The following is a 14,540-nucleotide window of genomic DNA, read 5'->3' as shown; positions in this document are numbered from 1 at the left end:
AAGCGTCAGAGGGATCTCATTGTTGAAAGGCATCAGTCAGGAAGAAAGAAGAAAAAAAGAAGAAACCTTTCTTATTCGTCACATGCACACTTCAAGCACAGTGAAATTCATCCTCTGCATTTAACCCATCTGAAGCAGTGAACACATGCACACACTCAGAGCAGTGGGCAGCCACACCAGAGCGCCCGGGGAGCAAGTCAGGGGTCAGGTACCTTGCTCAAGGGCACCTCAGCCCAAGACCGCCCCACGTCAACCTAACTGCATGTCTTTGGATTGTGGGGGAAACCGGCACACCCGGAGGAAAACCCACACAGACATGTGGAGAACATGCAAACTCCACACAGAAAGGCCCTCGCCGGCCGCTGGGTTCGAACCCGGAAAAGGCTACAAAAAAATTTCCATGGCATTAGATATACCATGGAGCACAGTGAAGACAGTCATCAAGAAATGGGGAAAATATGGGACAACAGTGACAACAGAGAAGTGGATGTCTCTCCAAAATTGATGAAAAGACAAGAGGAAAACTGGTCAGGGAGGCTGCCAAGAGGCCTACAGCAACACTGAAGGAGCTGCAGGAATTTCTGGTAAGTACTGGTTGTGTACTACATGTGTCAACAATCTCCCGTATTCTCCATATGCTTGGACTATGAGGTAGGGTCAAAGAAAAAACATCCAGGCCGGGCTAAATTTTGCAAAAAAAAAAAACATAAACTGTCCCAAAAGCATGTGGGAAAATGTGTTATGGTCTGATGAAACCAAAGTTGAACTTTTTGGCCACAATTCCAAAAGATATGTTTGGTGCAAAAACAACACTGCACATCACCAAAAGAACACCCTACCCATGGTGAAGCATGGTGGTGGCAGTATCATGTTTTGGGGTTGTTTTTATTCAGCTGGAACAGGGGCTTTAGTCAAGGTGGAGGGAATTATGAACAGTTCTAAATACCAGTCAATTTTGGCCCAAAACCTTCAGCTGTCTGCTAGAAAGCTGAAGATGAAGAGGAATTTCATCTTTCAGCATGACCATGACCTCAAGCATACATCAAAATCAACAAAAGAATGGCTCAGCCAGAACCCAGACCTAAATCCAATTGAAAATCTGTGGGGTGACCTGAAGAGAGCTGTGCACAAGAGACGCCCTCACAATCTGACAGATTTGGAGCGCTTTTGCAAGGAAGAGTGGACAAAATATTGCCATGTGTAGATGTAACAGGCTGATAGACTCTGACCCAAAAAGACTGAATGCTGTAATGAAATCAAAAGGGGCTTCAACAAAGTATTAGTTTAAGGGTGTACACACTTATGCAACCAGCTTATTGTACTTTTTTATGTTTTTTCCCCATTTGAATTGTACAGGTTATAGGTCACATTAAAGGTGGAAAAAGTTTTGAAATTATTTATTGTGGTCTCATTTTTTTTTACATCAGAAAAACCTATCATTTTAACTGGGTGTGTACACTTTTTATATCCACTGTGTGTGTATTATATATCCATCCATTATCTGTAGCCGCTTATCCTGTACAGGGTTGCAGGCAAGCTGGAGCCTATCCCATCTGACTATGGGCAAGAGGCAAGGTACACCCTGGACAAGTCGCTAGGTCATCGCAGGGCTGACACATGGAGACAAACAACCATTCACGCACACCGACGGTCAATTTAGAGCCACCAATTAACCCAACCTGCATGTCTTTGGACTGTGGGGGAAACCAGAGCACCTGGAGGAAACCCACACAGACACAGGGAGAACATGCAAACTCCACATAGAAAGGCCCTTGTCAGCCGCTGGGCTCGAACCCAGGACCTTCTTGCTGTGAAGGGACAGTGCTAACCGCTACACCACCGTGCCGCCATATATATATACGTATATACGTATATACACACACAGTGCAAAAGTCTTACAGTGCCTATTTTTTCACACAAACTTTGTTATAGATTTCTATTTATTTTATAACTTTCACATTATTGAGAGTCAGTACAAAAACATTTGAGTTCCAAGCGTTCGTTTTCCAGTACAAAATTAAATGTTACAGAAAAAAAAAATTGTATCTAAGCAGCGTATGACATAAGAGAGCACTTTTCAGATTAAAAAAGAAAACATAATGAAGGCTACTGGGTTTTGGTGCAAAATTAAGAAGCAAGTATAACAGTCAAAGTGTCCAGAAGAACTGTAGCTGGTTCTGCAAGATGCTCAGTAAAACCTACAGCTCATTTCCTTATAAAACTGCACTCATTGTACCTGAGACGACAATCTTTTTTTCAAGGAAAGGGTCGTCTCACACCAAATATTGACTTTGTTTAATTTATTATGGCTTACTGTTTATAGTATTTTTTTTTAGTGTTGAAACCTTTATTTACATGTACCTAGTGTGGGCTAATACCTCCCCCCCCCCCCCAAAAAAAAAAGGTTTGGCTTGTATAAAAAGTTGTTGCTTGCATGGTGACACAGTAGTTAGCATTGCTGTCTCACAGTTCTAGGGTCTTTGGTTCAATCCTGAGGTCTACTGTACATTCTGTGTTGTGTTTCACATGTTCTCCCAATGTTCGCTTGGGTTTCTGCCAGTTTTCCAGTTTCCTCCCACCTCCATACAGTGGTGCTTGAAAGTTTGTGAACCCTTTAGAATTTTCTATATTTCTGCATAAATATGACCTAAAACATCAGATTTTCACACAAGTCCTAAAAGTAGATAAAGAGAACCCAGTTAAACAAATGAGATAAAAATATTATACTTGGTCATTTATTTATTGAGGAAAATGATCCAATATTCCATATCTGTGAGTGGCAAAAGTATGTGAACCTTTGCTTTCAGTATCTGGTGTGACCCCCTTGTGCAGCAATGACTGCAAGTAAACATTTCCGGTAACTGTTGATCAGTCCTGCACACTGGCTTGGATGAATTTTAGCCCATTCCTCCATACAGAACAGCTTCAACTCTGGGATGTTGGTGGGTTTCCTCACATGAACTGCTCGCTTCAGGTCCTTCCACAACATTTCAATTGGATTAAGGTGAGGACTTTAACTTGGCCATTCCAAAACATTAACTTTATTCTTCTTTAACCATTCTTTGATAGAATGACTTGTGTGCTTAGGGTCGTTGTTTTGCTGCATGATCCACCTTCTCTTCAGATTCAGTTCATGGACAGATGTCCTGACATTTTCCTTTAGAATTTGCTGGTATAATCCAGAATTCATTGTTCCATCAATGATGGCAAGCCGTCCTGGCCCAGATGCAGCAAAACAGGCCCAAACCATGATACTACCACCACCATGTTTCACAGTTGAGATAAGGTTCTTATGCTGGAATGCAGTCTTTTCCTTCTCCAAACATAACGCTTCTCATTTAAACCAACGAGTTCTATTTTGGTCTCATCCGTCCACAAACATTTTTCCAATAGCCTTCTGGCTTGGCCACGTGATCTTTAGCAAACTGCAGACGAGCAGCAGTGTTCTTTTTGGAGAGCAGTGGCTTTCTCCTTGCAACCCTGCCATGCACACCATTGTTGTTCAGTGTTCTCCTGATGGTAGACTCATGAACATTAACATTAGCCAATGTGAGAGAGGCCTTCAGTTGCTTAGAGGTTACGCTGGGGTCCTTAGTGACCTTGCCAACTATTACACGCCTTGCTCTTGGAGTGATCTTTGTTGGTCGCCCACTCCTGGGGAGGGTAACAATGGTGTTGAATTTCCTCCATTTGTATACAATCTGTCTGACTGTAGATTGGTGGAGTCCAAACTCTTTAGAGATGGTTCTGTAACCTTTTCCAGCCTGATAAGCAACAGCAATGCCTTTTCTGAGGTCCTCAGAAATCTCCTTTGTTCGTGCCATGATACACTTCCACAAACATGTGTTGTGAAGATCAGACTTTGATAGATCCCTGTTCTTTAAATAAAACAGGGTGCCCAGTCACACCTGATTGTCATCCCATTGATTGGAAACACCTAACTCTAATTTCACCTTCAAATTAACTGCTAATCCTAGAGGTTCACATACTTTTGCCACTCACAGATATGTAATATTGGATCATTTTCCTCAATAAATAAATGACCAAGTATAATATTTTTGTCTCCTTTGTTTAACTGGGTTCTCTTTATCTACTTTTAGGACTTGTGTGAAAATCTGATGATGTTTTAGGTCATATTTATGCAGAAATATAGAAAATTCTAAAGGGTTCACAAACTTTCAAGCACCACTGTATATACATCTAAATGTACAGTGTGTATAAGAAATGTGAGATTAAAAGTAAATTTCATGGATTATAACTGTTTCTTCAAGAAAAGTATGATGAAAAAAGGAGGCGTGCAGCAATCTGTAAGATATTCAGTAAAAAGGCACAACATTTATGCCACTGATTAAATATGTGTGGCTTAACTCTATTTAACCTCACATTTTTAAGTATAGTTTCATTGTGTAAATTCTCAGGGCACTTCCTCTAAACCTTCCCGATTTCCCTCACGTCTTCAGACTAACTAGTAATTCACTCCTTTCTTTAACCACTGAAGTCACTCGATGCATAGATACATGAATATCTCCTTGCTCTTCTTTTTTAGTTATGCTCTCACATTGAGATGCTCCGAGTCCCTGCTTACACTGCGATTACCATATATACTCTGTGTTTGGTGTTGTGCACTTCCATCATACCTAACAATCTTTCATTTCTCTCTGTTGTATGTGTTGCCTGATGTGATGCTAGTTCAGCATTTGGATAATGTGACATCCTGATACACTTCAAGGTTTCTCTTGCTTGGAGGCCTTTTTTCATCCAATTCACCTTCCTGAGTCAGTGAATCATCTCAGCTCAATTTCCCAGTTACTTAACAACAACAACAACAACAACTGCTGTGACTTAAAGCTGTTGTATGGATTTCTGTAAAGCTGCTTTGCAATGTCTACTAAAAGCACTCATCTCATCTCATTATCTCTAACCGCTTTATCCTGTTCTACAGGGTCGCAGGCAAGCTGGAGTCTATCCCAGCTGACTATGGGCGAAAGGCGGGGTACACCCTGGACAAGTCACCAGGTCATCACAGGGCTTAAAAGCACTCTATAAAGACAATTGATCTGAACTGTTTCCATTTTAAAGGCTCCTTTGTGTTCTGTCAAGTACCACTTTCACATGTATTTGAAACATATTAAGTTGTGTATATATATAAAATAATATAAACATGCATAAATATACATGAATATCTAGCAGCCATAACATTAAAATCACCTGCCGAATATTTTGTAGCTCCTCCTTGTGCTGACAAAACAACTCTGACCCATCGAGCCATGGACTCCACAAGATCTCTGAAGGAGTGCTGTGGTATCTGGCACCAAAATGTTAGCAGCAGATACTTTAAGTCCTCTAATTTACAAGGTGGGGCCTCCATGGATCGGACTTGTTTGTCCAGTACATCCCACAGATGCTCAATAGATAGTTTTCACATGACGTCACAGAGTCGAGGATTCCCTAGTGGCGGCCATCTTGCGGGTCAAGCTTACCATACGGGTGACTGAGCACACATTGTAACGCGCGAGTACAAAGTCTTCAAAAGAACCCAAGCAGGCTATTTAAAGCTAGCAATGGTGCACACCTGTTGTATTCACGGCTGTCGTAATAGAGGTCAAATGATGAAGTCAAGCGGAGCTTTTATGGAATTCCCACTGTACGGGAGCACGAAGGCGAGCAAACAAAGAAACTCAGCATACAAAGGAGAAATCTATGGCTTGCGAGAATCAACCGCAAGGATTATCAGCCTTCCAAACACAGCAAAGTCTGCTCCAATAATTTTATAAGTGGTAAGTTGTTTAAATAAACAATCAATTGTGTTTAAGTTTGTTTTTGGAAATCAAAACATCATGTGAACAATCTCTAGAGAATGCCTAACTGGAACCGCTGAGTGTACGTTTACATTGTAATGTACACTTAATATCGCTCGTTTGTCACGTTTCTATTTGAAACTTGTCACTTCACTCACGCAAGGGTCATTTTTGAAAAACATTTTAGGTCTATTCTGTATGATTTGATTTGTGTTTGGGATGCAAACAGCGCGCCTTTTGGCAGATGCTGCCTGAATCCCGCAGATCTGATTTTTTTTTTTAGGGGGGGGGGGGGTGTTGGAGTGTCTGATTATAATTTCAAAGTAAATTCTGTATTAAAATTACTAAATAAGCAAATCTGTTACAGTCCATGACACAGGAAGTATAAGGATGAGAAAAAAACAGTTTAAATCGGAAAGCTGCGCACATTTGCGCACATTGTGTGCAGGACTGCGCGAATGTGCGCAGCTTTCCGATTTAAACTGTGTTTTTCTCATCCTTATACTTTCTGTTTCATGGACTGTAATGGATTTGCTTATTTAGTCATTTTAATACAGAATTTACTTTGAAATTATAATCAGACACTCCAACGCCCCCCCCCCCCCCCCCCAAAAAAAAAATCGGATCTGCGTGATTCAGCCGTGAAAAAGGTGGCATCCGACAAAAGGCGCGCTGTGAATATATAAAGTTGTATATATCAGACAGCCTTTAAAGTTTGATGAAGTCAGTTTCAGGCTTTGGAGCAGGCTTTGGCAGTTTCAGGCTTTGGCAGCCCTGCATAGTCACTTGAAAATGCATCTTTGTCCACTTCATAGGGGTCAGTTCCCCCAATCAAGGCCAGTTTGGCTGCATACCGTTGTCGTGAGATGTCGTCTAATGTATCTATATACTTCTGTTTGCTTGATTTTGCCGACATTGATCTTTATTTTAGAAAACTGACTATATAACTTCATAAATTTGTCCGAGATAATGTAGCCGGTAATGGCGATGGTCCGTTTTGTTTGCCCCACAAGATGACGGCTGGAGGGCGTTCCCCGGAATGCCGTGACGTCAGTGAAAACTATCTATAGGACTGAGATTTGGGGAATTTGGAGGCCATGTCAACATCTTTGTCATGCTCTTCAATCCATTCCTGAGCAATTTTTGCAGTGTGGCAGAGGCCACTGCAATTAAGGAATACTGTTGCCATGAAACGGTGTACTTGGTCTGCAGCAGTGATTAGGTAGGTGGTATGTGTCAATTTAACATCTACATGAATGCCAAGACCCAAGGTTTCCCAGGAGAACATTTTCTAGACCATCACATTGCCTCCACCAGCTTGCCTTCTTCCCATGGTGCATCCTGGTGCCATCTCTTCCTCAGATAAGTGATGCACATGCACCCAGCCATCCACATGGAATGTGGAATACTTCCATTACTCCATGGTCCAGTTCTCATGCTCACATGGCTACTGGTGATGCTTTCAGCAGTGGACAGGGTTCAGCATGGGCGCTCTGACCGGTCTCCGGCTATGAAGCCTAATACACAGCAAGCTGCAATGCACTGTGTGTTCTGACACCTTTCTGTCACAACCAGAATGAACTTTTTCAGATATTTGTGGTATAGTAGCTCTCCTGTGTGATTGGACCAGACAGGCAAGCTTTTGCTCGCTACATGCATCAATGGGCAATGCCCTTGACCCTGGTTCACCAGTTGTCCTTCCTTGGACCATGTTTGGTAGGTACTAACCATTGCATACCAGGAATACCCTACAAGACCTGCTGTTTTGGAAATGTTCTCACCCAGTTGTCTAGCCATCACAATCTAGCCCACTCAGACCCTTACACTTGCCCATTTTGTTGCTTCCAACAAAGTGACCATGAACTTACTGTATAATATATGCCATTGTAACAAGATCCATCCATCCATTATCTGTAGCCGTTTATTCTGTACAGGGTTGCAGGCAAGCTGGAGCCTATCCCAGCTGACTATAGGCGAGAGGTGGGGTACACCCTGGACAAGTCGTCAGGTCATCGCAAGGCCGACACATAGAGACAAACAACCATTCACACACACCAACGGTCAATTTAGAGCCACCAATTAACCCAACCTGCATGTCTTTGGACTGTGAGGGAAACCAGAGCACCCGGAGGAAATCCACGCAGACACGGAGAAAACATGCAAACTCCACACAGAAAGGCCCCTGTCGGCCACTGGGCTCGAACCCTGAACCTTGTTGCTGTGAGGTGACAGTGTGAACCACTACACCACCATGCCACCAGTAATAGTAGTCGTAGTAGCACATCGGTGCAGTGGTTAGCACTGTCACCTCCCAACAAGAAGGTACTAGGTTCAAGCCTTTCTGTGTGGTGTTTGCATGTTCTCCCTGTGTCTGTGCGGGTTTCCTTTGGTTGCTCCAGTTTCCTCCATGGTCCAAAGACATGCAGTTAGGCTAACCGGCTACTCTAAATTGCCCACTGATCAAGCTTGGTGAGGGATGAGCTCTGCTTAGTTTAAATGCCCTAAACACACCAACAATGGACTGTTAAAATGTCATTAGTGGCCCTATGGGCCTTGATGGCTATGGGAAGAAAAAGTAGTAGTATATAGCAAAGAGTATTTTCAGATAATCTGCTATGATAAACAAGTTTCATCACTTTTAGCACCTGCAGTAACATTCAGTGGTTGCTTTGTCAAAACCTTGAAGGTCAAAACCTTCTTTGTTCAACTGGGGAAAAAATATCTCTTTGGTTCTGTGGGTCATAGAGTCCAACATCCCCACCAGCAGAGCACAGGTTTATAAATGGCTGTCATTGCCAAGGTGTCTATAGCAAGGACAAAGTTTAGGTCAAAGAGAGGTGAAGCCATGGCACACTGTCAGAAGTGACTGTTTACCTCTAATATTTCAAAGAACTGCACACTATCGTCAAAAATATTAGCAGTTACACTATGCCTATTACTAATGATCACTTATCATTATGACTATAATAAATGCATTTTGTTTAATTAATTGTACATTATTTTAACTCAGTTTCTCTGATTGCATTTTATCATTGCTGTTTATGCTGTACTTCTTTTTTGCACTGTGGTATCTATCTATCTATCTATCTATCTATCTATCTATCTATCTATCTATCTATGTCAACCTCTAAACAAATTGGTGTACTGGAAATGTGCTTTCGATAGTGGTTTTGGATCCTTGAAAATATTTTATCTGGTAGCAGGAAATGTAACCATAAAAATAGCAAGCCATTAGATGCTTGTAAAAACAAACAAAAAAAACTGCAGGTCCTGTAGACACAGGAACTATTATTAGATCTCAAGCTGTGAAATACCAGGCACTAAGATGAGAAGAAGTGGAGCACAGTTCATCATTACTGCTGACCACATTGGGCTGTAGAAGTTTAAACTGTAACACGCATGGGGTTTGCAACCGAAGGCAGAACAACAAGAGGCTGACCTTCAAATTGGCTGCAATTAGGACTGCGGGTTTGGTGCTAAGGACAAGTAGTTTGCAGTGCTCCAAGTTAGGACTATAGGCAGCGCTGGAGCCATGGGGCATCATGGATGAACAAACAGCATGCAGCAGAGGATTGTGGGAGTGATCCTGCTTGGATTGCTGCAGTGTTTAAACAGATGGGCCCTTCGGCTGAGGCAGACTTGCACAAATACACACAAATGCTCGCGCACACGTGCGCACACACACATTTTCCATTATACAAGAGAAAATGGCAGATAGGAGTGGAAATGCCCCCAGAGGATCACCATGAAAGAAACTGGCAGTGACAGAAAGGGAGAGCAGGGACAGAGATAGACCGAGATAGAGGAAGAAAGAGTGAAAAGTGGGAGAGAGGGAAGAGAGTAGGAGGGGTGGGAATGAAACAGAGGTGATGACAGAAAAATGAGGACAATCTGTATGCGACAAAGTGATACTGAGTGAGGACTGAGGAAGACAAGCATCAGAAAAATAGATAGAAAAGAAGCTATTTACTTGCACCAACTAGATTTGTGTGTGTGTGTTCATTCCAGCAAGAACATCTGAGATAACAGGATGGAAAACACAAGTGATCCTATGGAAACCGATGTGCTCAGTGTTGACACCATGAGGAAGAGGAGTGCAATTTCCTTCACATTGTCTCATCTCATCTCATTATCTCTAGCCACTTTATCCTGTTCTACAGGGTTGCAGGCAAGCTGGAGCCTCATCTCATCTCATTATCTCTAGCCGCTTTATCCTGTTCTGCAGGGTCGCAGGCAAGCTGGAGCCTATCCCAGCTAACTACGGGCGAAAGGCGGGGTACACCCTGGACAAGTCGCCAGGTCATCACAGGGCTGACACATAGACACAGACAACCATTCACACTCACATTCACACCTACGGTCAATTTAGAGTCACCAATTAACCTAACCTGCATGTCTTTGGACTGTGGGGGAAACCAGGGCACCCGGAGGAAACCCACATGGACACGGGGAGAACATACAAACTCCACACAGAAAGGCCCTCGTCGGCTACGGGGCTCGAACCCGGACCCTCTTGCTGTGAGGCAACAGCGCTAACCACTACACCACCGTGCCGCCCTCCATCAGATTGTGTTCTGTCCAAATCACAATCACCTGCATCCTACGTTGCCTCAGATTTTCATAAACTACAGCTCAAGATGGATAGGGGAGACTTGGGGCTGGGGAGACATGGAACAGTTTGTATTCCCGTAAATTAATTTTCTCCAATCAGGTTTTAGATCACATCAGAAGTTAGATGTTGCCCCTTTGAGTAACCTACTTCCTTTGGAACAATAATTCTGTGAACTAAAACTTGTATTTTCTACTTTGCCTCCACCTCCATTCTATGGTGTGATGTACGCTGGTGAATTGGGGATTTGTTAGGAATTAAAGTACGTAGCCTAGAGCTACCATATGTAGTATTATTTTTTTAGACTTATATTCTTGGGGGAGGGGGAACATTTATGGTTTTGTTTTGTTTTTTCTTTTCAAAATGGTCAGATGTAGAGAGTTGGGACTTCATCATGTTACAGGTTTTTTCTTGTGGTTTACAAATATAAAATAGTTTAAAGATAGTTGTTAAAAATGTGGGCATGTCCCTGCATGAGGATTAATCTTATTTCATTCCTTCTTGAGCATGGAACTGTTTTATCGAGTCAGGTTTTGGGTAAACTGACATTTCTCTAACACTGTACCAACATTGTGTGTTCATACAGTTCATATGTTACAGGTTTTCAAAAATAAATAAAAATTAAATGTCAGATTAAGCTAGATATTTAATTTTTGTTCCATGTCCCCTCCACTATGTCCCAAGCCTCCCAACATAATGTCCCATGTCTCCCCTCAATGTCTCATGTCTCCCTGGGAAAAATAATAATAATAATAATAACAGAAAAAGTGAAACCTGATGGCCAATATACAGTATGTGATAAGCTGAGAAACTAGTGTTGTGGTACAAGGATAGAGTAAATGCTCTCTAATGTGATATGAATGTGACGCTACCTGAAAAGAATTTCACACAATCTACAAAAGCTGAAAACTTGTCCCAAGTCTCCCTGCTCTCCCCTACATTAAAATATTTTGGAAAGGGCGGAGCAGACCAGACATAATGTCTTTTCGAACTGCCTTGCATCAAAGGGATGTTTGTTCTCTTTTCCACCACAAGACAAAACAAACCTATTCTTATTTCTGCATGTTTCACCTCTTCATATAAACCTTTTACATTGATAATGCAGCTGGCAGTCAGGAGTGACAGATTGGGCTGCATCCAAATGAACCCATCAGCATTTCTCTGAAAATTATTTATGTAAATAACTTTTCAGGCAAATTGAACAGCTGGTCTTTGTCTCTGTATGGCTATACAACTGATTAGGGTCATATGGTGACCATGCTGTAGAGAAATAGCACTGATAATTCACTCAAAGAAAAAAAAAATCAAATTACCTCTTTCATTTTATTTAAATGACCGTTTTAACCATAGACATTGTTACAAAGCGGCTTTACAGAAAACTGGATGTAGATCGAGATCCCTAACAACAAAAAAGAAGTGCCAGTAGCAAGGAAGGAAGGAAGACATGAGGAAGAAACCTCAAGAGGAACCAGACCCAAAAGTGAACGTATCCATTCAAAAGCTTTTGAACACGTGTAGTTTATTACTATGTTTTACTTGAATGATTGTTCAGAGGCAGTGGCGAACCATTACTATTAGAACTGGGACTTCAGACACACCCAAAAAGCAACAAGGCAAAGGATTAGTGGCAGGGTGCCAGGTCGCTACGTTGTATGTAGTTGTTGATATTGATTTTAAAAGTAACTAAGTAAATTACACAGGGAAATGAATACTTAAGTCTGAGTGAAAAGTACTGTGGCGAGCGTGCAGCGGCAAAGAAGAGTCTGGAAACAGAAATCTTAGTTTCTCTGTCTTTAGCCTGTGCTACTTGCTCTTGATAGCACTGGCTTGACCGCTTTATTCACATTCACTAACACTAGTGATGAACACTACACCGGCTGGAAGATGACTTCACTGCTGTGCTGATAGCGCCAACTCATGGTTAAGCTCATGTTGGCCTTCAAGAAGACCTAGGGCGATACATTTTTGGTCCCTCCCACTAGAAATCAAAATCTGATTAGTTAATTCATCTGTCACTTCCTACATAAACATACACTGCCATGGCCTTCTGTCCCGGCAATGAAGTCCGAACCAATGAGTGAGCCAGCTCTCAACTTTTCTCAGCCTAGAGACAACAAAGAAAAATCTCATTGGATAACTATATTTTAATGTTTTCAGGATGGTAAGCCTTTCATTTCTGAAGCAAATTTAATAGAAAATGAGGCCAAATTAGAACCAGAAGAGAACTAGACAGGGACACTCTAACGAGTGCAAACCCCGCCTTTTCCCTATTAAAATACATTGGGCAAAAATTTCGAAGTTCTGCCATGACCTTGACCTTTGACCTCCAAAATTTAATGGTTTCCTTCCTGGGTGATTGGCAACACATGTACAAAATTTGGTCCAAATCGATCCATTGGTTCTTGAGATATCTTGCAGACACACAGACAGACAGACAGATACACACACACACAGACTGACGCAGGTGAAAATAATAACCCCTCCGACTACTGTCGGCGGGGTTAATAATTATAATGAAATTATTAAAGAATGAAAAAAATTAAAGAATGAAAGAAATTAAATATAACATTGGAAATGCTGATGTGTTTGGGCCTTCTCTGAAGGCCTAGAAGGCCCTGACGGTTCCCCTCTGGTCAGAAGGTGTTGTTTAAATTTCTTTATTACACAGCTCATTTGAATACTTGATTCTGATTGGGGGTGGCACGGTGGTGTAGTGGTTAGCGCTGTCGCCTCACAGCAAGAAGGTCCTGGGTTCAAGCCCCGTGGCCGGCGAGGGCCTTTCTGTGCGGAGTTTGCATGTTCTCCCCGTGTCCGCGTGGGTTTCCTCCGGGTGCTCCGGTTTCCCCCACAGTCCAAAGACATGCAGGTTAGGTTAACTGGTGACTCTAAATTGACCGTAGGTGTGAATGTGAGGGTGAATGGTTGTCTGTGTCTATGTGTCAGCCCTGTGATGACCTGGCGACTTGTCCAGGGTGTACCCCGCCTTTCGCCCGTAGTCAGCTGGGAGAGGCTCCAGTTTGCCTGCGACCCTGTAGAAGGATAAAGCAGCTAGAGATAATGAGATGAGATGAGATTCTGATTGGTCAGTTCCAGCATTCTATGATGTGTTATTTCAATATAACAGACCATTGCTATGTACACCAGATCATTGCTGTGGACCACATTATTAGTGGAAGGAATTAAATAATTTTTAAATCAATAATGTGTGTCAAAGTATTGCTTTCTTTAGTAAGTAGCCATGCAGTGGGATATTGTACAGCGAGCCAGTCATCATCATGAAATAAATCCTTTCAGGGTGAAGGGATTTGTCAGGGTTTATTTAGCAATACTGACTGGCTCACTGTACATTATCTGTTACATAACAACTCTGACAGCAGTTTCAGCTGAAAAGCAAATGACAGGTTATTAATGTCCCAATTCTGATATAATATCAGTTCTATAATAACAGCTAATTCTCAGGGACTTGTACAGTATGGCGGGCACTCCACATCATCTAATACTAACAATGAACATATTTAAAAAGCCATATTGCTGTGATGAAGTAAAGGAGACATTAGTTTATGAAGGAGTCACCTATGTCAGTACATTGTAATCATCAGTAAGTTTTTTGCCATGGTAAAGTCTTCAAGGCAGGATTTTTGAGGTTTTCTGGTTTCTCAGTAACACGACAAGGTAGATTTTTTTGTTTGTTTGTTTTATTACCTCTGAGAGCAAGTGAGGTAATGACTGTTTATAGCTGGTACATTAAATGTAACTAAAAACTGCGAAAACATATAAAAATAAGAGAAATAAAACACTTCAAGACCGTTATAGGAAAACAATCAACCGTCAATCGTGGTGGTAAAGACCCTCCTTCTTGCATCACACCAGCCTGTTATTGATTATTTTTTATTACATCACATAAAAGACTATAAATAAAAGACTTATACCTATTTCTTTTATAGGTATTTTCAAATTGTAATGTTTACAAGAAGTCATTTAATTTAGTTTTTCACTGGCAGTGTCCATATATTAATCATTTATAATCTACGGTATATGTATATACAGTGTCTATAGGTATATAGGCTCAAACATAGGTGTGTTAAATAAGATGGATTGGTTGGAGTGCAGATGATCATGGTGAGACCCTCCTA

Source organism: Neoarius graeffei, chromosome 6, assembly GCF_027579695.1.
Source record: "Neoarius graeffei isolate fNeoGra1 chromosome 6, fNeoGra1.pri, whole genome shotgun sequence".
In the NCBI taxonomy this organism is placed as follows: domain Eukaryota; kingdom Metazoa; phylum Chordata; class Actinopteri; order Siluriformes; family Ariidae; genus Neoarius; species Neoarius graeffei.
Note: the sequence above shows the minus strand (reverse complement) of the source record.